The 19,371-nt window shown below is 46.6% G+C and overlaps 1 long non-coding RNA gene across 1 annotated transcript; it reads left to right on the forward strand.

Annotated features, from left to right (window-relative positions):
* The first annotated feature begins 5,576 nt into the window (after positions 1-5,576).
* Positions 5,577-17,013, forward strand: LOC102150024 (uncharacterized). The gene is made up of 2 exons (XR_011428858.1): positions 5,577-6,128; positions 16,045-17,013. It is a non-coding gene; the product is annotated as an uncharacterized lncRNA (long non-coding RNA).
* The last annotated feature ends 2,358 nt before the right edge of the window (positions 17,014-19,371 follow it).

Here is a 19,371-nt window from a genome sequence, read left to right on the forward strand (position 1 = left end):
TGCCAGAATCCTATCTGAAGTTGAGATAAGAATGACAGGAATAATCCAAATTCTCCATTCCAGGCCCCATAAAGTATTTTGAATTACAAACAGAAGCAGAATGTTTTCTGGCGGAATATTATTATATTTTCTTGAAAGACTCTTTAAAATATTCATCTACCACACTTAGTGAAAGGGGTCCAGTTTGCAAAGCAGGTGGGAGATATTATGAAGGTCTCTGCTGAGCAGTGGAAGAGTGTCAGTTGGTGGGAATGTATTGTGTGCAGTTCATGAAGCCCCAGGGTCTTGACGGCGGCATTTAAATGTTGGCAAGAATAGCACTGAAAGCAAAGCTGACACGTGAAAGAATGAGGGGCCCCGGGGCTGCCTTTTGTTCTTTCAGAAAGATCATAGCATATTAATGGGAGCAACTCCTAATTCTTCCTCAGCGGCTGCCACATCAGTCTGAACACACGAGCCTTCCGTCTTCTAGATGGTCTATTTGATTGTAATGGAATGAAATTTAACAGGGCCCTTCCTTCCTTCCTGCATTCTTTCCTTCCTTCCTGCTTTCTTTCCTTCCTTCCATCCTCCCTCCCTCTCTCTCTCCCTTCCTTCTTTCTCTCTATCCTTTCTTAATTCAATCAAGAATATTTAAGGCCATCTACCAGGGACCAGGCAGTAAACCATATTGCTCTGATACACACCCTCATGAATCTTACAGTCTTACCAGGAATATAGGCGCTGAATGTTAACAAATTGGAAGTTGCCATGAGAGTGAGAAGATATTGGACCCAACCTGGTCTGGAGGGTGAGAGAAGGCTTCCCGGAAGAAATGATTTTCCTCTGAGACCCGAAAGATGCTCAGTTCTGCTAGGAGAAACTGGCTAGGCAGAGAGGAGTGTGGGGTCAGTCGGGGCACTGGGAGAGGGCTCTCTTCTGAGTGACAGGGGCACATGGGACCCAGGGCTAAACCTGCAGCTGCTCAGCAGAGCCCCTCGGCCCTTCATTCTACCACGTCTGTACCAGGGATGACTTTGCCTTCAGGTGAGATCAGCTGCCATCTCCTGTTGTGATTCGAGGGGATGTTGTGCCCCACTCTGGGCTTGGTAACAATCAGCCATCACTTCCAGTTTGCGCATGTGGAAGTCCAGTCTCCGAAAACCAGAGCAGGTTGCCCCAGACTCAGCACTGCGAGAGGCGGAGCTGGAATTGAAACCCAGGGCTCGTGTCTCTAAAACACGTGCTAGTCCCATAACACTCAGCTAACTCCTAGATGGCCTTCTTAGGCAAGTCTTCCTGCCTGCAAATACCATCTTGACGCAGATGCCTGAAATTCCTCCACCAGAGAAGGGTCGATACCTTGGAACAGAATGTGGTTCTTTTTCCATGTCCCTGTTTTAAAAACAAACACTGAGAGTTCCTTGGAATGTTGTAAATGCTCACGATAAAGAAAAGAGGCCAGAAGTTTCTTAAAGTTGTCCTTATTGTTTAAATCATGAATACTTCCATATCTTGAGTCCTTTTATTTCTTAGACAAATACATTATAAAAAATTAAAATTTTTTAAAAAATGAAATACTCCTTGGGAGGGGTAACCTGTTAAGTCAGTAACACTTAAGAGCGTATATGTTTTCTGGGAAATTTTCATCCTAACAAGAGAAATGAGGGCAGCTCATAAATTATGGGTGCCCACTGAAGTTTGAGATGGAGAGGCAGAGAATACAGTGCTGAACATAAATATCATCTTCCTCAGGATTCTACCTCATACCAACTCTTCTAAGTTATGAGAAAATATTCTGCATTCCCCAAGTCTGGCTCATATTTCCACTGGACCTTTGCTCAGTGTTCACTCTGGATGGAGTATCTTCTTATCCCTTGAAACAGATTTCACCTCCTCTAAGAAACCTTCGTAGACCTCCTTAGTCAGAAATCATCCGTGCCCTTTCTCTTCCGTACTCTGCTGATAGCTCTGTTATTAATCCATTATAGCTTTAGTACTCGCCCTAAAGTTAATTAGGCATTCACCTGTTTCCCCTTCTAAATCGTGAATTCTCGAGAATCATAGCTCATTCATTTGTGTATCTCCCACAGGGCCCAGCTTAGTGCTGTGTACACAGTAGGGGCTTAAGAAATGTTTAAAGACGTGAAATGAAGATACATTCTTCCTAGCTTGAATAACCGTTCAGTAGGAATTTCTCCATAAACGGCCAGAGTGAGGAGGTTTTCAGCTCGAGCCATTTGCAGGATTGCCATGGCCTTGATGGGTTTTCTTTGATCGTAAAAGAAAAGTAATCCAAATGCTCTTTCCTGCGATGAGAGTCATAATTTCAAGAGACAGAGCTGTTCATAGGCAAACATTTTGAATTCTGTACTATGTTCTCAGCCAATTAGAAGCAATTGGATTTATGAATTTTTTATTTTACTGATTGATTTTCTATTTAGTTTCTCCTGAATACGTACTTAAAAATCTTTCCATAACATTCACCCTTTTCGTTGATTTCTGGCCCTAGAGAACCAACCTTTCAGCAATTATACAAGCCCTTCACACATTTTTTTTTTTATGCATTCCACTTCTTTTAAAGTGGTTTATTGAAATCCTCTCCAGATAAAAAACCTTGAAATCATTAAGCAGATCACTGTTCAGAACCACATTAATTCTTCTTTTTTTTCCTTAAAGGAGATGACTGGTGGACAGCTTAGAATAGCAATGAGGTATGGTATTTATCTATAATACCTCTTCCATGATGAATAACTAATTTATACAAAATCCCATTACTCAGAACCTTTCAATCATGGTAGAATGAGGTCTCTGATTTGGGTCCTGGTTAATTTAGAAATGGCTTCCCTCCCTGGGGACATTCATTGCTGCTGAGGCCAGCTGGTGATGGGCGTGAATTTGAACACTGCAAAGCTGGGAATGTGAGTAAGAGCTTGTTAATTCCCAGTTTAAAATAGCCTGTGGGGCCTGGGGCCTTGCCCACTGCTATTTTCTCCAGGGATTTCAGCACCTGTCCAGCATCCTCTCCCTGCCCTAAAAGCTACCACCACTGTCCTGATGGCTGTGGTGTCTACAGGGAGCTGGACTTCATCAGCACCGAGAGCTGTTGAAGCATGAAGCCTCAGACTCTAGGAGAGTCCCCTCCTTGACCACAACCTCTGCTGGCCTGGCCCTGCCTCCAGGAAGCCGTGTTCCTAAACCTCATCACAGTACCCACCATTGCTTTCCTACATATAGAGGAAGAGCTGTTGGGTCTGAACACTGGCTGGGCCCTTCCAGAGCATCCTGCTCAGAGATTTTAGCCTAGGAACCCTCACCTTGAGGGAAGTCAGCCCTGAGCGCCCCATAAGGAAGAACAGACAAGAAGAGAGCTGCTCTGACTGAGGGGTGTGTGTAGACTCCCAACTACTCTTCATGTCGTATGTTCTGGTTTTATAAATCACAGAATGGAAGCCTAAACATGTGGGATTTTGAATAAATTAGGTTCCTAGCCCCAGACTTTTGCTTCTACAGGTAATGCAGAGCCTCAGCCCCCAGCGAAATCCCTCTTCGCGGGCACCTCCCGCCGAATATTCTTGGCAGGCTCCAGAGAGTTTCTCTCATAAGATCATGAATGAAATCATTCAGCTCCCCACGTGGGCCCAGTGTGGTGTCTGTGCCCCATTCCCCTCTCTCCCTCCCTTGTTGCACTCCTGGGCCCCATGTAGGTGCTCATAAGTCCCAAAGGCATGGCAGCCACCTTTGCTGGGCACGCCTGCCACCCTCTGCAGTACAACTCAGCTTTGGCGAGGGCCCCTGCTAGGAGATGGGAAGACCCCAAGCTTGACCTCCTCCTTTACACAGTCCATTCTGTTCAAAGGATACCAAAGCAAACTAATGTCCCAGAGTATCATTTGTGAAAATAGCTGTTTGAATTTGCTCATAGCTTCTCTCCAATGACCTGAATTTTGAGTCAGTAGAAGGCTGGCATAAGGACCCATCTGTGTGCCTGAGAACTAAGCTTTGGTCCCGGGCCTGGCTGATCGTCTGGATTCCACCCTCCACAATGAGTTCCCATCTGCGGGCTCTTCGGTTTCTCCAGCGAATCATTTCTTCTGGCAGTTCACCAGATGCACTGACTCGCAGTGGTGGATGAGGTATAGACAGAAGCTGGGTTATCTCCTCTGGTCCCATCGCTGGACTCCTCTCTACTCACCCCTGCCCCTAAACACACAGTAGAAAAAAAAATTGTAAATAATTTAAATCAGAATTGCTCTTTACCAAAATGACAGATCAGGGTATTTTGAGAGAAGACAAGTTTCTAAAAGCGAAAATTAAGTTTATCTTCACTATGCGTCAAGGAGAACTGATACTGGAACAATCAATTTAGAATTTTGATCAAGCAAACCAATTATATTGCATGATCTGAAGAGAGCACAATGATATAGCTACTCATTGGGAAATGTGGGGAATTTATACACACACACATCCCTAAACCAGAGAGGAAAAGAGGGCACCTTTCCCATTCCCATTTCCTCCCTTTGGGATTGGTTTAACGCTTTGCTACATGTGAAATAACAAAAATTATACATTGGTCTCTGCCTGTCATTCCTGACACAGGGTTCGTAAAAACCTTGTAAATTCCTAAGTGATAAGAGCACTGGGAGCATCTTTTGTTCTTGTCAGGCGACTCAAAGTGGCCTCCCTGATGGATCCTGAATGGGGGCTGGTCACCAGAAAGACCAAGCCATGGCTAGAAGTTTGCCATTTCCAGCCCCACCCCGCCTCCTCTAGAGAGGGGAGAGGGGCTGGAGATGGACTTAATTGATCATGACTGGGTCATGAAGCCTCCATAAAATCCGGAAAGTATAGGGTTCGAGGAGCTTCCAGGTGGGTGAACACATCCATGTACCGGGAGGGTGGCCTACCCCAACTCCACGGGAACAGAAGCTCCTGTGCTCTGGACCCTCCCAGACCTCGCCCTGTGCATCTCTTCATCTGTCTGTTCATCCGTATCCTTTATCATAGCCTTCCATAAACTGGTAAAGTGTTTCCCTGACTTCTGTGAGCTGTTCTAGCAAATTGTTGAATTCCACAGGGGAGGAGATCACGGGAACCTCCAATTTGTAACCAAGACGGACAGAAGTTGTGGGTAATCTGGGGACCTACTACTCGTGAGTGGCATCTGAAGTGGGGGTGGGGGCAGTCTTATGGGACTGAGCCCTTAACCTGTGGGATCTGATGCTAACTCCAGGGAGCTAGTGCCAGCATTGAGTTGAATGTAGGGCACTCACCTGGTGTCACAGAGAATTGTGGGAAAACCCCCACATCTGGTGTCTGAAGTGTTGTGAGTGTGGTAGTCATGGGAAAATAATGGAGAAACCCAGGAGGAGGCCTGGGAGGTTTTCCAACACACACTCCAAGTGTGGTCCACAGACCAGCCACATCAGCTCGTTAAAAACGCAGGCTCTCAGCCCCCACCACGGAGCTGCTGAACCAGAATCCGGGTGTTAACAATGTAGGAGATGTGTACACACTTTAAAGTTGTGAAGCACCTCTTTAGACATTATTAACCACTTACGCATACAGAAAATATGTTTCAGATCCTTTCAGAGTTCACATGTGAACGAGGTAGAGGAAGAAAGGAGTCTTGAGGAACTTGGAGAGGAATAAAGAGAAAAAGTGATTAGGAGGGATGCCGGGAATGCTAGAGGAAGAAAAACTTCTTGCTTCTCAGTTTTGCCAAAGACTGGCTGTGGGCACCAGCCTTTGCAGTTGAAGCCAAGAGGAACACCATCCAACTGTGTAATTTCAAACAGGAACTGTGGGGTTTTCTCCAACTCCACTGCTGGGCCGAGATTCGGGACACCGGCCCAGCAGACCCGGACCCCGGCTCTCCCTTCCTGCCAGATTACAGTCCCAGAAGGACCGTTTAAGAAATTGATCGCTGGCTTGGGAAAGAAGACATATTCACTGTTGATTTTCCCTTGAATGGAATCAGTGAACACTCCGCCTCCAGATTTATTTCCAGCCGCTGACAACAATGTTCAAGACATGTAGGTGGGAGAAGAAAATCCTAACTTTAGAAGGTAGCAATGATACATCCCAAGTTTCTTTCTGTTTAAACCTGCTTGTGCTGAGGCAGTTAGATATCTGCAGAACAGAAGTAGGTAAGTACCTGGCCTTGCAAAATAATGCATCTCACGGGCAAAGACGGGTGGAGGTCAGCAACTAAAACGTGTGAAAACCAGACCCGTCTGTTCTCTGGGCACTTCCACTCCTCAGCATGCTGTCCTAATGATGAGTTTCCCACTGGGAAAGCACCAGAGAATGGCATTACAGGAATGCAGGTGAAACCTGCACAGCCATGCGCCTTGGCTGTGCCTTCTCTGGCTCACACTTGGTCCAGCCATGGGATCAGTCAGGGATGGGAGTGCAGCCGCGTACACACTCTGTGCTCACACCCTGCTCTGGGGAAATACCATCATCCTGTATCCTTTTCTTTTCCACTCAGAGAATCTGTCTTGGTGACCCAGGAAATCCAGGGCTTGCTACCAGATGCTGTGCTGTGGACATGGGGCCTCCGCTTGGCCGAACAGCACATCAGACAATACAGAATTCGAAGTGGAGTCAGGGCGATGCGGCTCGCTCGCTGCTTTCTGAGCTGCGGGGACAGGCTGCTATTAATCACTCCAGGTCCATCTATCAGGCTCTTCTCATTTGGCCACGGCTCATAGTCACAGAGGCACCGCCAGGGGCCCCTGATAAATCAAATCCAACAGTTCCATGATAAGGATGACACAGGTGAATGGGGGACAAAAGCGTACAGTCTTAACCATGTGTCCACACTATTAAAAAAGTGGAAGAAGGATATGTCTGCTGACTGCCAAGTGCCAGAGACTATTAATTTCAATCTCTCTCTCTAATGCTATTAAATCTCCACCACAGCCCTGTGTGGAAATGAGGATTATTCCTGTGTTCAGATGAGGATGCTGAAGCTCAGAGAGGTTAGGAAATGTGCCCAAGGTCACACAGTCAGTGACTAGTGAAGCTAGTATAGAACTCAGGTCTAAGAGAATGGCGGAAATAACCAGAACAGAGAGGCAGATAAATAGTAGAGAATTGAGTGAGGGGGCTTAGAGAAGATGAAAAGAGAAAGAGGGAAAAAACAGAACAAGAGGAAAAGGCCAGGGGCAGAAAGCAAACTGCCCTCATTACCCGGGTTCCTGTGCTGGGGTCCCAGCTTGGCCACTTCCAGGCTGGTGACTTGGTACAAATCTTATAACCACAGTTTCTGAATCTGTCAAATGAGCTTAGTGATATCCAGCCAACTGCTTTACTGGTTTGTTAAGAATCTGTGTGGAAAGTTCTGCAAAATTGGAAGTGCTGTACAAATGGAAGCTACTCAAATGGTGTTTAGAGGATGGGCGCGAATCAAAAGGCCAGGCCTCCAGCATCAAGTGAAAGAGAAAGTCTACCATATAATGAACAGAACTGCGAGGAGCCCTGGCTTCGGATGTGCAGCCGCCTTGTAGGAGCACCTGCCGGTCTTGCTTCGCATCGCACCCGCCCCATGCAGGGAGAGGTGAGCCCACTGCCACCAGGCATTTGCTGCAGGTGGAGAGGGCAGAGAACTGAGCCTGCTGCTTGTCTTTCCACTGAGGTTTCAGAGCGTGGAAAGCCCTCCCTAATCCTGCAGGGGAATCCAGAGTAATCACCCCTTCCTTCCCGGGCCAGGAGAATATCACTGAGTTGCCCAGTGCTTGTGTTTTATACTTTTATTAATGACAGCCTGGTAAGATGACGAGAACAAAAACATGGTGAATTTTTGTGGGGTTGAGGGTGGGGAGGGAGGAGATCTGGGAGGAAGGAAACAGGAAGTTTGCAAGTCAATTCCAAGTAAGGGATTAACAGGACAGGAGTACTGAAGAAACTTTGTTGTGAAATGAAGTCCGGAAAGATGAAACCAGAGGTGAATAAGTTCATTGGGGAAGCTTCTCTTGTGTTTTTGTGCAGGGCAGAGGGCCAGAAAGGAGAAGGACTCATATGAGCAGTTCCTTTGAGGCGAGGACCATACAGGCATTTTTGACTCGGAGGCCAGGGAGCTCCCCGGAGTGTTATCTGGGCTGAGCTGGAAACAAGGCCTGGCGGAGTCTATTAATGTTGCCCGACTAAAGATGAGCACAGGGCTGCATTTGTAAATATCCACTGTTCAGGATGTGCCTGGAGATTTCCGATTTTCTTCAGTAGCACTGCCCGAAAGGTATTGCAGGAAGATGCCGCCAGATGAAGGAGAAAGGCCTACATCCAAAGATGTGCTCCTGAGAGGAGGACACAGGAAGCTCCTTTTTGCTTTTTCCGTCCTCCCTTGGGAGGGAGGTGTAGTGAGCTGGATGGTATCCCCTAAGATATTACTGCATCCCAACCCCCGGACCTGTGCCCATTACCTTGTTGGGGAAAAGGGTCTTTGCAGATTTGATGAAGTGAAGCATCTTGAGACGAGGAGATCATTCTGGATTATCTGGGTAGGCCCTAAATGCCATCACAAGTAGTCTTGAAAGAGTGAAGCAGAGGGCGATTAAACAGACACACGGAGGAGAAGGTGATGAGATAGAGTAACGGGACTTCAAGCGAAGGAAGGAACGCCTGGAGCTCCCAGAAGCTGGAAGAGGCAAGGAAGGATTCTGCCTAGAGCTTCTGGCGGGAGCGTGGCCCTGCCGACACCTTGACTTCACGCTTCTGGCCTCCAGCACGGTGAGAGAACACACTTCTATTGTTTTCAGTCCCTACATTTGTGGTAGTTTATCATGGCAGCCATTGGAAACTAAAACACTCTGTAATGGGAAAAAGTTACCCAGCGGCAGAAACGACCCGGAGTCCTCTGACCTCCCTCTTGGCTCTAGGACTGGGTCTGTTTGCCAGGACCAGGCAGCGGTTCTGTGCCAACCACGTGTGGAGATTCAGAGGGCAGGAGACCCCCAGTGCAGGCTCTCCACAGAGGTGCACCTGAAATCAGGGGCCAACCATGAGAGGTGAGGACCACACTACTGGGGATGAGAAACAGACACATAAAACGGGAGCTGTACCTCCAGGATCTCATCAGATCCCCGGCAAGCCTGTGAGCCAGCCCTGAAAGCTCAGAGAGTTGAGCATGGAAGGAGTGGCTCTGACCTGGTTTGGAATCCCAGCTTCCCCATTCAGTGGCCATGTGACCTCTACCCCTCACCCCAACTCCAGTTTCTTCATCTATAAAATGGGAATTATGAAACCTACCTCACAGGCTTGTTGGTGTGAGGTTTAAAGGCAGAGCCCCAGGCTTCCTGAAAGGGCCTGGTAAAGGGCTATTTCTATTGTTGCCCAAGATCACAGAGGTGGTGAGACAGGTCTGCCTGATGTGCAAGACACGATCCTTCTGGAGCCGGAGGCTGTGCCATCACGCAGGGATCAGACTGTCTACGTGAAGTTGCTCATTTCAACACCCACACACCACCAGCTCTGTGCCGGATATTCCTGCCATGCTCAGCACCTACGGTCTCTGCTCCCCAAACCACTGGGTTACCAACCTGTCAACCACATTTCTTAGATGCCCCGGCCAGCAGGCCTCCACTTCAGTTGCTGCCCATGGGAGGCCCCTGCAGAAGAGCAGGAGGCAGACAGAGAGATCCTTTTTCTGGCTTCAGCCCAGGCCCGGGCGGCAGCTGTCCAACACCAGCTCCTGCGGGGCAGCCGCAGTGGGATCCTGCAGGGCCGCGCTGCTCCCTGCCGCCTTCGGCTTCAGAAGCTGCTGCTCAGCCTGCGGGCTCAGAGGCCAGTAGGTTCCTCCGGGATTGAGGGGCAGGGCGTGACTTCTTGGTGGTACCACTCCTCCCATCCCCATTTTTGCTCCTTCCCTTCCAACAACGTGGAAGCTTCACTCCCCATGTGAAATCTCTCTTCGTTTGAAATACCTGCAGTGACCTCCGTTTTCCTGACTGAATCCATGACCAGTACATCAGTCCTCTGCAGAGGCATGGGGCTCAAAGCGTAGAGATCTTAGGGGCCCCAGAAGGCCACCTTCACAGGAAATACAACCTTACATTTTCAATTAGAGATAAGCCTTAGGATAAAAGTATGCCAGGGAAAGCTATCATATTGGCTCCAGTACCTACAGGGGGTCATTGATTGCATCAGAGTCTGTCTTTAGAGAAGGTTTTGTAAATAGGGCAGAGAAAGAAGAGAGCAGAAAGCAGGAAGGCAGAGAGAGGCGGCTGGGATGAGAGACAGGAAAAGAGACAGAATCCCACAGAGAGAGGACACAGTATCCGTGGGGGAAAGTACAGGCTTGCCCAGCAGCCCTGACTGTAACTTCACTTTTTTTTTTCATTTTTTTTAAGTTGTGGTCAAATACACATAATACAGAATGTATGATTTTAATCATTTTTAAGCATACAGGTTAGTGGCATTAAGTACACTCACATCGTTGTGCAACCGTCACCACCATCCATCTCCACAGCTGTGACATCTCTCCAGACTGAGACTCTGTACCCATCACACACAAACTCCCCCTGCCCCTCCTCCAGCCCCTGCCGCCACCACTCTACTTCCCATCCCTAGGAATCTGGACACTCCAGGGACCTCATGTAAGTGAAACCATACAATATTTGTTCTTTCTTGTCTGGCTTATGACGCTTAGCACAACGTCTTCAGGGTTCATCCATGTTGTGGCGTGTGTCAGAATTTCCTTCCCCTTAAAGGTTGGCTAATATTCCACTGTATGTACATACCACCTTTTGTTTATCTAGTCATCTGTCAATGGGCACTTGAGTTGCCTCCACCTTTTGGCTATTCCAAATAAGGCTGCTATGAACACCAATCTACAAATATCTGTTCATGTTCCTGTTTCCAATTCTTTTGGGTAGAAAAATTCTACACGGAAGTAAATTTGTCAGATCACATTGTGATTCTAGGTTTAATTTTTGAGGAGCCACGATACTATTTTCCACAGTGCCTGCAACATTTTACATTCCAACCAGCAATGCACAAAGGGTTTCAATTTCTCTTCATCCTTGTGAACACTTATTTTCTTTCTTTTTTTTTTTTTTTATAATAACCATCTTATTGGGTGCGAAGTAGTATCTCATTGTGGCTTTGATTTGCATTTCCCTAATGATTAGAGATGTTGAACATCTGTTCATGTGCTTATTAGCCATTTGTATATCTTCTCCGGAGAATGTAACTTGACTTTTTCCAGGAATTAAAAAGAGCATAAAGAGACTTAAGTCTGCAGGAAGAAAAAAAATGTGACCCCCTCCCCTACATGAGCTTCAGAGACTACGAAAAAAATTTTTTTAAGCATTTGTGAGATCACATTCCTTACATATATTGGGTGCAAATGAATGCAGAATGGGATTTTTCTGTCTAGTCAAATAAACTTAATCAGGAAGCAGATTCCAATATAAATTCAAACAAGTTGTGAAATAAAATGCATAAAAGCACATCAATTTCCATTGAAGGATGCATAAAACCCTATAAAAATAGAACTCCCCTTGTCATCCAAATTGCGATTTATATGTGTCTGGGCTTCAGAAGTCGAGAAGCTGCTTTCTAGGCTCCTGCTGAAGGGAGGAGGGGCGAATGCGAAGAGAACAGCAAATCAGTGAGAAGAAGAAACAGAACTGCTTCCTGGCTTCTCTCTTTCCCATCACACCTGATGCCCACATCAGTGGTACTTGGAGCCATGCAGGAGATAAGGCTCTCTGGGGGCAGGAGGAGGAGGAAGACTGCCCGCTCACATCTGCTAAGAGCATTTGTCTGAAATGGGCATGTGGGAGGGAGTCTATCTTCAAATCTAGACACAAGAGAGATCTCATTTGCTTTCATAATTCCTTCCCCCTCCCTCTTCATATTTTTACTCTAAAGTGTGTGCAAATTATTCAAGCATCTGGGACCTGATTCACCATCCCTCCCTCTACAGCTTTTATTAAGCTTTGTGCCATTCACAAAAGGATAGCAATGAAGTTAATTAATGGGCAAGCTAATTGGAATCTATATTGCATCAAATTTCTATCTCAATGTTTTTGGCAAAAAAAAAAAAAAGAAAGAAAGAAAACTGTACCAATGCTAACAGCGAATGGAGTGACTGATACAGAGCAGATGTTCAATATGTATGAATGAATGAACACCCGAAAATCTGAGTCCCCATCATTTCTTCCCTGAATTATTATAATTGCTTCCTAATTGCTCTCCTTGCATTCCACCTAGTTGCTGTCCACCAAGGCGTGTAATTGGGAGTTACCTTTAACTCCTCCTTGCCCCCTTTCCACCAGTCATCCACAGTCAAGGGCTACTGTATTGCCTTCTAACTAAATGTACCCCATTTCTGCTCCTCCCCAAGCTCTCTGCCATGGTTTAGTTCCAGCCCTGATCAAATATCACCTGGTTATATTAATAGTCTTCTAACTGTCCTCTTTTCCGACGAACTCTCCACATTCTAATACATCCACTAAAATTCCAACACAGTGATCTTCCTTTTCAAATTAAATGACACCAGGAATACCACTTTCAGAAACTTATGTAACAGAAACTAGAAGCCTATGTAACGTTGTTTAATAGGCATGCGTATGTGAAGAATATATGTACAATGATGTTCACTGTATCATAAATTGTCATACCAAAAATTGTGAACAAAACAAATATCAATCTATATAGGAATGGTTAGAGAAATTGTCTATAAAGTGAAATACTATGACAAAGAAGTAGGTAAGCATAGATAAACTGGCATGGAAAGATGTCCACGATAGGATTATCTTCAAAAGAAAAGTTGCATACAGCTGGCAGAATATATAGAGACAGAGCATTCTGTACAAAACACATATGAATTGTGTAAGACAGAGTTAACAAAGCAGGCTGACTAATCGTTTGAAAGATTTGCTTACAAGATTAGTCCTTGGCTGGAATGTGGGAACTTGGAGTTCAAGAGAGTTCCCACCATTCCCAACTGGTAAAAGCGGCTCACTAGCCTAAATTGTTTGTACCAACAACGTGGTTTATGCTCAACACTTGCTTTCCTTCAGGGAGTCTGAAATTTTGATATGTACCAGTTAGAGGCTGCGTGTGACCAGCCTGCAACAAAAACCCTGGACACTGAGTCTCTAAAGAGCTCCCCTGGTAGACAGCATTTCACACATGTTGTCACAATTCGTTGCTGGGGGAATTAGGTGTGCCCTGTCTGATTGCACTGGAAGCTTGTGCCTGGCTTCTCCCAGACTTTGCCCCATTCACTTTCTCCCTTTGTTGATCTTGCTCTCTCTCTTTTCACCGTAATAAATCTCAGCCAGGAGTATGACTATATGCTGAGTCCTGTGAGGCCTCCTAGCACATCACAGAACTTGGGGGTCGTCTCGGGGTCCCTCAACTCATAAATACATAGCTTTATTTATGTATGCATAGGAAAAAGTCTGGAATCGCTGGGGATTTTTACGTGTTAGTAGTGTATTGAAATTGCCATTTCACCTCTTAATGTGTAGTATTTTTAAAGCTATGGGAATACAACCGAGCTTTAATTTTTGTGTCTTCAGTAACTCACCATGTTTTCATGATTGCTGACACACACGTCCCTACACCATGATGAGTCCCTGGGGGGAGAGGTCCTGTCTCACTTATGTGGAACATCTCCAGTGACTAGCATTGACCTAGTACATAGTAGGTGACATAGTAGAATTGATGACGCTAATTGAATTTGAAAGAAAGTCAAGCAGAGGGACCCAGCAGCAATTTAGAAATAACCTGAAAAGTAGTATTTACAGGTAGGATCTCCTTTCCTTTTGTTTCAGATTTGCAGTACCTTTATTTCCCGACTTGTTTCAAGCCTCCCCAATTTTCACTCCTATTTAGAAGAGATAGGGAAAAATAAAAACAAAGAACAAAAAAAGAGAATTGAGATACAGTTAGATGAGGATAGAAAAATAACTACAATTTAAATTTCCTCTCTCCTCCGCTCAGCCAGAGGCGATCAGTTCACCCTTTCATTTAACATAGTTTATCCAAAGGAGGACAGTGTGTCTTCTATCTCAAAGGACTCTCTGTTGGCAGCCCGAGCGCCGTAGCAAAGAAGGACCTCGTCTGTGAGGTAGGCAGGGAATGAAAAAATGTGGAAACCTTTTAAATGTTCTTCCTTTTGAATGTGCGGTTTTGTAAGACTGATTAAATACCTGAGAGATTGTAGGGTACCACGAGGTGACAATAAGCTATATCAAGTGTTTATTCAACGCCTCAGGTTATACTAACATCAAATTGTTGGTTTTTTTATTTCACCTGATATGTAAAATTAAACCATCACAGATTCAAATTCGGGAGCCAAATCCTGAAGACTTGTCCGAGTGTAGATTTTAAGGGGACATAAGTCATTAAAGACCCACACAGGAAGACTCAACTACTGAGTAAAAAGTAGGTTGTGGGGGCCAGCCTGGTGGCATAGTGGTTAAGTGCACATGTTCTGCTTCTGCGGCCCTGGGGTTCGCCGGTTCGGATCCCAGGTGGGGACATGTCACCACTTGGCAAGCCATGCTGTGGCAGGCATCCCATATATAAAGTAGAGGAAGATGGGCACACATGTTAGCTCAGGGCCAGGCTTCCCCAGCAAAAAGAGGAGGATTGGCAGCAGATGTTAGCTCAGGGCTAATCTTCCTCAGGAAAAAAAAAAAAAAAGCGGGTTAGGTCCAACTTACTTTCTTTTGAGTTTTAAACTCCATCTTAACTAGGAGCCTGTAATTCAAGCTGGCACTGAGTCAGTATTTTTTAAATTTCTTCTTGCTTAATCATAGATATGCCATGTATTATATAGACAGCCACAAACCAAGATGGCACAGAAATGCATACTTCATGTATGTGTATGAATTTTTTTATCTCCATATTGCCGCCAATCTATGAAATATCCCCACTTGAAAATGAATAGATTCAAGTGGTCAGGCTGGCCCTACCCAGGATCCGAGAATAATTTAAAGGCGTCTAAAACCATAATTTAGAAACCATTACGTTCCCCTCTGAGCTCTTGGGGCCATGGGCTTCCAGCCACGGTCTGGAAGAGGGTTTATCCTGGTGAAGGACCAGAAGCTGTTTTACATGCTGAAGAATCCATCTCCTCTAGTTATAGAAAGTCAGAGTTCGCTTGACATTTTCATTCCTAATCGCCATTTTTCAAAGTACATTCACACTTCAGTTGGTTCTGAGTGGTCATAAATGGTGTCAGAACTTGCCTGGGGTCCATCTCGATGTTCCCATAAGGTACACTGTTTAGCAAGTGGACAGATTTCTTCCATCTGCCATAATATATGGCCCACAAGAGGCCAAATACAAAATAGCATCTGTGTGTGTGTGTATGTGTGTGTATAATTGTATCATATCTCAATGAACAGCTAGCTTCTCTTTTTAAACAAAGGAGGGTGGGGGAAAGTTGCCTGTGCAGACTTTGGCCAATTTCCCCCTTTTACATATGGGTTTAACTGATTAATGAGAATCAAAGGTTTAAAGTCAAATATACGAATTAGAATTCAACCCAATGCACAGTAACTGAACAATTAATTATTTGAATAAAGCTCACAGGCAGTGAGTCATGCATGTATTTTAGGGAGGAGCGTTCCAGGCAAAGGAAGTAACAGTGCAAAGGCCCTGTGGCTGAGGAGGGAACGAGTCAGACGAGAGGCACTGTTCCGGGAGGCCAGCTGTTCAGGGGCCAGATGTTGTAGGGCCTGGAAGCCATTGTAAAGACTGGCTTTACTTCGCATGAGGCAGAAAGCCACTGGAGGGAGAGTTTTAAGCAGAGGAGTGACAGGATCTGATCTAACTTTAGCAGCGTCACTTTGCTGCGCTGATGAGACCAAGAGCAGCACAGGTGGAAGAACAAGGAAGATGTCAGGAGCTATTAGAAGAAACGACAGAGTCTTGGAGTAGGGTAGAAGAAACGGTCCAACTCTGGGTGCGTTTTGAAGGTAGAACCCTCAGGGTGTGCTGACTAGTGGAATGGGGCGTGGGAGAGAAGGAGAGGTTTTGCTGACGAGCAGCTGGAAGAATGAAGCTGGCGTTAATTCTTCATCTCATTTCTTCTTTCAGTAAACTGCAGCCATCCGTTCTCCTGGAGTTAGAAAGATACAGCACCAGCGACCCGATGGGCGGACAGTCTTTCTCAGCCACAGGGCAATTCCAAGGATGCGTCTGGGGACTGGCCTGGGCCTTCCCAAGCTGCAATCGTCTGAGCCTGGGCACGTGGGGCACCAGAGGCACGAGAACAGGGGAGGGGACTAGGAGCCAGTTTATTTGAGGAACTGAGTCATTCCCCCCAGGAGGACCTTCCCCAAAAGAAAACAGAGTGTGAGTCACCAGACTGATGACAAAGAGTCCTTAGCATCAGGACGGGAGGGGAACTTCCAGAATCAGCACAGGCAGCGTCTGACTTCTGACGGGTTCTTCCCCAGCCCAGACCTGCACTGACTTCTACCTGGGTCCCAGAGAGAGGATGTGGTAAGACCTGAAAGAGCAGTTTCTGCCGAAAGCTCTGTGGGACCCCTGGCCTGAGCTGTATCCAGTTGGGTCCTCCTGCCAGAGTGTGACACTGTCCCGGGCCTCTTCCCCCCCACCATGCAGGGCTGCCTGGGGCCCAGCGAGTAAAAGAAAGATAGATCTAACCGGGCTCACTCATGAGTGGATGCAGGGGATCCCCTGGGAACTCCCAGAAAGGCTTGAGGGGAACCACACTGGGCCGCAGTGCCTGCCTGCCTTCAGGGCTAGAAATAACACTGCAAACGCACAGACTCTAAGTCTTCGATGGAAGTTGATTTTTTAGGCAGAAAAAGACCTGCCTGTGCTCCCACTCAGACCTTGGAAGGGGTCTGACAGCTGGGAGTTGGGATTGCCCTAGGTATGGCCAGGGTGGCTTTTGCCAGGGGCTAAATTTGGGACCAAAGGAACAGTATGATCCACACCAGGGATGGGAGTCTTCACGAGGCTAAAACACAGAGATTGGAATGTTTTTGCCTTTTTTTTTTAAAGTGCGACTCTGTCGGAATTAAAATTTTTTTCTTACCCCTTGTGTGAGGGTTAAGTTGCAAAGTGAGAGCAACTATGACGTTACGTGAGAGAAGGAGAAAGTGGGCTCAGGGGAGCAACTGGCCATGGGCTCTGCACAACTGAGACTCTACTCTGGTCCCAGCTGCCAGTGGACCCCAGCCCTGGGATTCCTGACCTTGGTGTTCTGCATAAACACGGGCAGGGGAGCTAACAGGTGGGGCTCTACTTCTCGCCTCCAAGATGCCTTCACCTGCCTCCGGGGTCCTCACATGCTGCTCATGGAATAAGCTGGTTTTCCTTCCACCATAGGTAAAGGGGGGCTTGAGTGCTCCCAGAACCTGTCCATCTGGGGGTGTAAACAACCAATGGCTCCCTACTGGGGGTTGGAAAGGTTGGTGAAAGGAGGAGGTGTAACACTCAGGAGCAGAGTGGGGTCAGCCAGTTCAAACGCCAACTTCACTCCCCAATTTCCGCAGATCTTGGACAAATTATCCAACCCATGCAGTGGATCTCAACCGTGACTGTACAGAAACTCACCTGAGGAAACTTTAAAAATCCCAATGCCGAGGTATCATGCCAGAGGAGCCAAATCAGAATCTGGGGGGTGGGAGCCGGGATCAGTATGTTATTAAAGTTCTCCTGGTGCTTTCTATGCCCAGCCACTGTTAAGAGCCATTAGTTCTCAGGCTCCACCCCCAGGGAACTGAAACAACCTCCATGGGGCCACGTTTTACAAAAACTTCTGAGTGCTTATCACTGGCAGTTGGGGCTGACAGCGAGACTCTCTCCTTGGGAATGAGGCGAGCGTGCTACACGCATCAGGCAGTGGTCAGGATTAAGGGAGATAACATGTAAGGCACTAAGTTACTTCTTGGTTCTCAATAGGCATTTAATAAATGGTCGGTATTATTATTTTAAAAATTATTATTATTGTTGCTGTGATTATTAGAAACCACAAGGGGAGAAGAGGATGAAGGAAGGAGACCAGAGGTCATAAATACAAACTTGGAGGCATTCTAGGGTGGCCAAACCTAACTCCACCGACTTTTGAGTTAAGCTTAGAACGCTAGAACCCTGACTTGGCCGCTTGTCTAGAAACGTCTCAAATTCCAATTCCACGGCCAATCCCTGATCGTTAATCAGAGCTTCCACCCTTATTCTGCCACGGTGGCGTGGTTCCAGAAGTGGAGGTCCCGGGAGGAAGCAGCTGCCTGGGTGTGGTCTGGAAGAAGAAAGGGAAGTTTGAAAAGAGGCTCCAGACTGTCCACTCTTTAGCTTTGCCGATATCCCTCCGCACTAGCCGCTGGGTACCGCAGTGGACTTGAGTGAGAGGAGACACTTCATCAGTAAAAGGCCGAGGTGCCTAGGCAGGCCCTGCCTAGTGCTGTCAGTGACCCCTGGATGGGAGCTGTAAAAGGACAAGAGGACAGCTGTCGCCTGGGAGATGCTGGGTCCACAGGGACCTTCTTCCTCCACCAGGGAAAGCAGTTCAGCTCTGGATGTCCCTTCCTGTCCCTTGGCAGCGTGCCGTGTGTCTCAATGTCTGCTCCTTGAAATCAGACAGAGCTCTCAGCTACCGGCTAGTGTTTGCTTGGAACACACACATAACTTCTCTGAACCGCAGGTACCTCATCCAAAAATTGGGCCGGTAATACTTACTTTGAAATTGGCTTCGTGAATGAGAGACAACTTCCACAACTGAATTGAAGTCAATGAAATGAGGCAGCGCAGCAGCCAGCCCGGGGAAGAAACTCCCAGAGCACTGACCTCCTCTCGGACAGGACCTTCTTCAACAGACCAGCCTCCTTGTTTCGACCCCAGGAGTCTCCACGGGGGAGCAATGAAGTGCAGTTGGCTCAGTTAGAAGAAACTCTTAAGGAAGGAACTGATATGTCCTGCGCTATCTGTTGGGCCCCTATAAACACAGCCTTTCTACAGTGAAGACACCAAGTGTGGTCTCAAGGCCCTGGTTCATTAGCGATGTGGGCTCCAATTGCAGCCAGGGAGTCAAAAGCTGCTGCCGTCTGAAAGGCCCATCACAAGTACCAATGCCAGCCCCGCCCTGGCAGGAGGCGCTCCCTTTAACGACTGCTCACTAGGTGATTACCAGGAATTAATTCAGGAGGGAAGATAATCAATAGATGGCCCACTGAAAGTGGTCCATTAAGGCAGAACGGCTCTTCTCTTCACGTGTGACGAATGGTGCCTTTAAAGTATTCAATACCATAATAAAGGTTGTAATTAAGTGAGGCAACTTGGCATCTTTATAACTGCATGCTTGGAAAGATTTAAACTTCAGATTGAGACACAGGGTAACATTCATAATCCCTCAAATGGGTTTCCTTTCTAGAAGAGAGAAAATAATGTCTGACT

Source organism: Equus caballus, chromosome 19 (genome assembly GCF_041296265.1).
Source record: "Equus caballus isolate H_3958 breed thoroughbred chromosome 19, TB-T2T, whole genome shotgun sequence".
NCBI classification, from domain to species: Eukaryota; Metazoa; Chordata; class Mammalia; order Perissodactyla; family Equidae; genus Equus; species Equus caballus.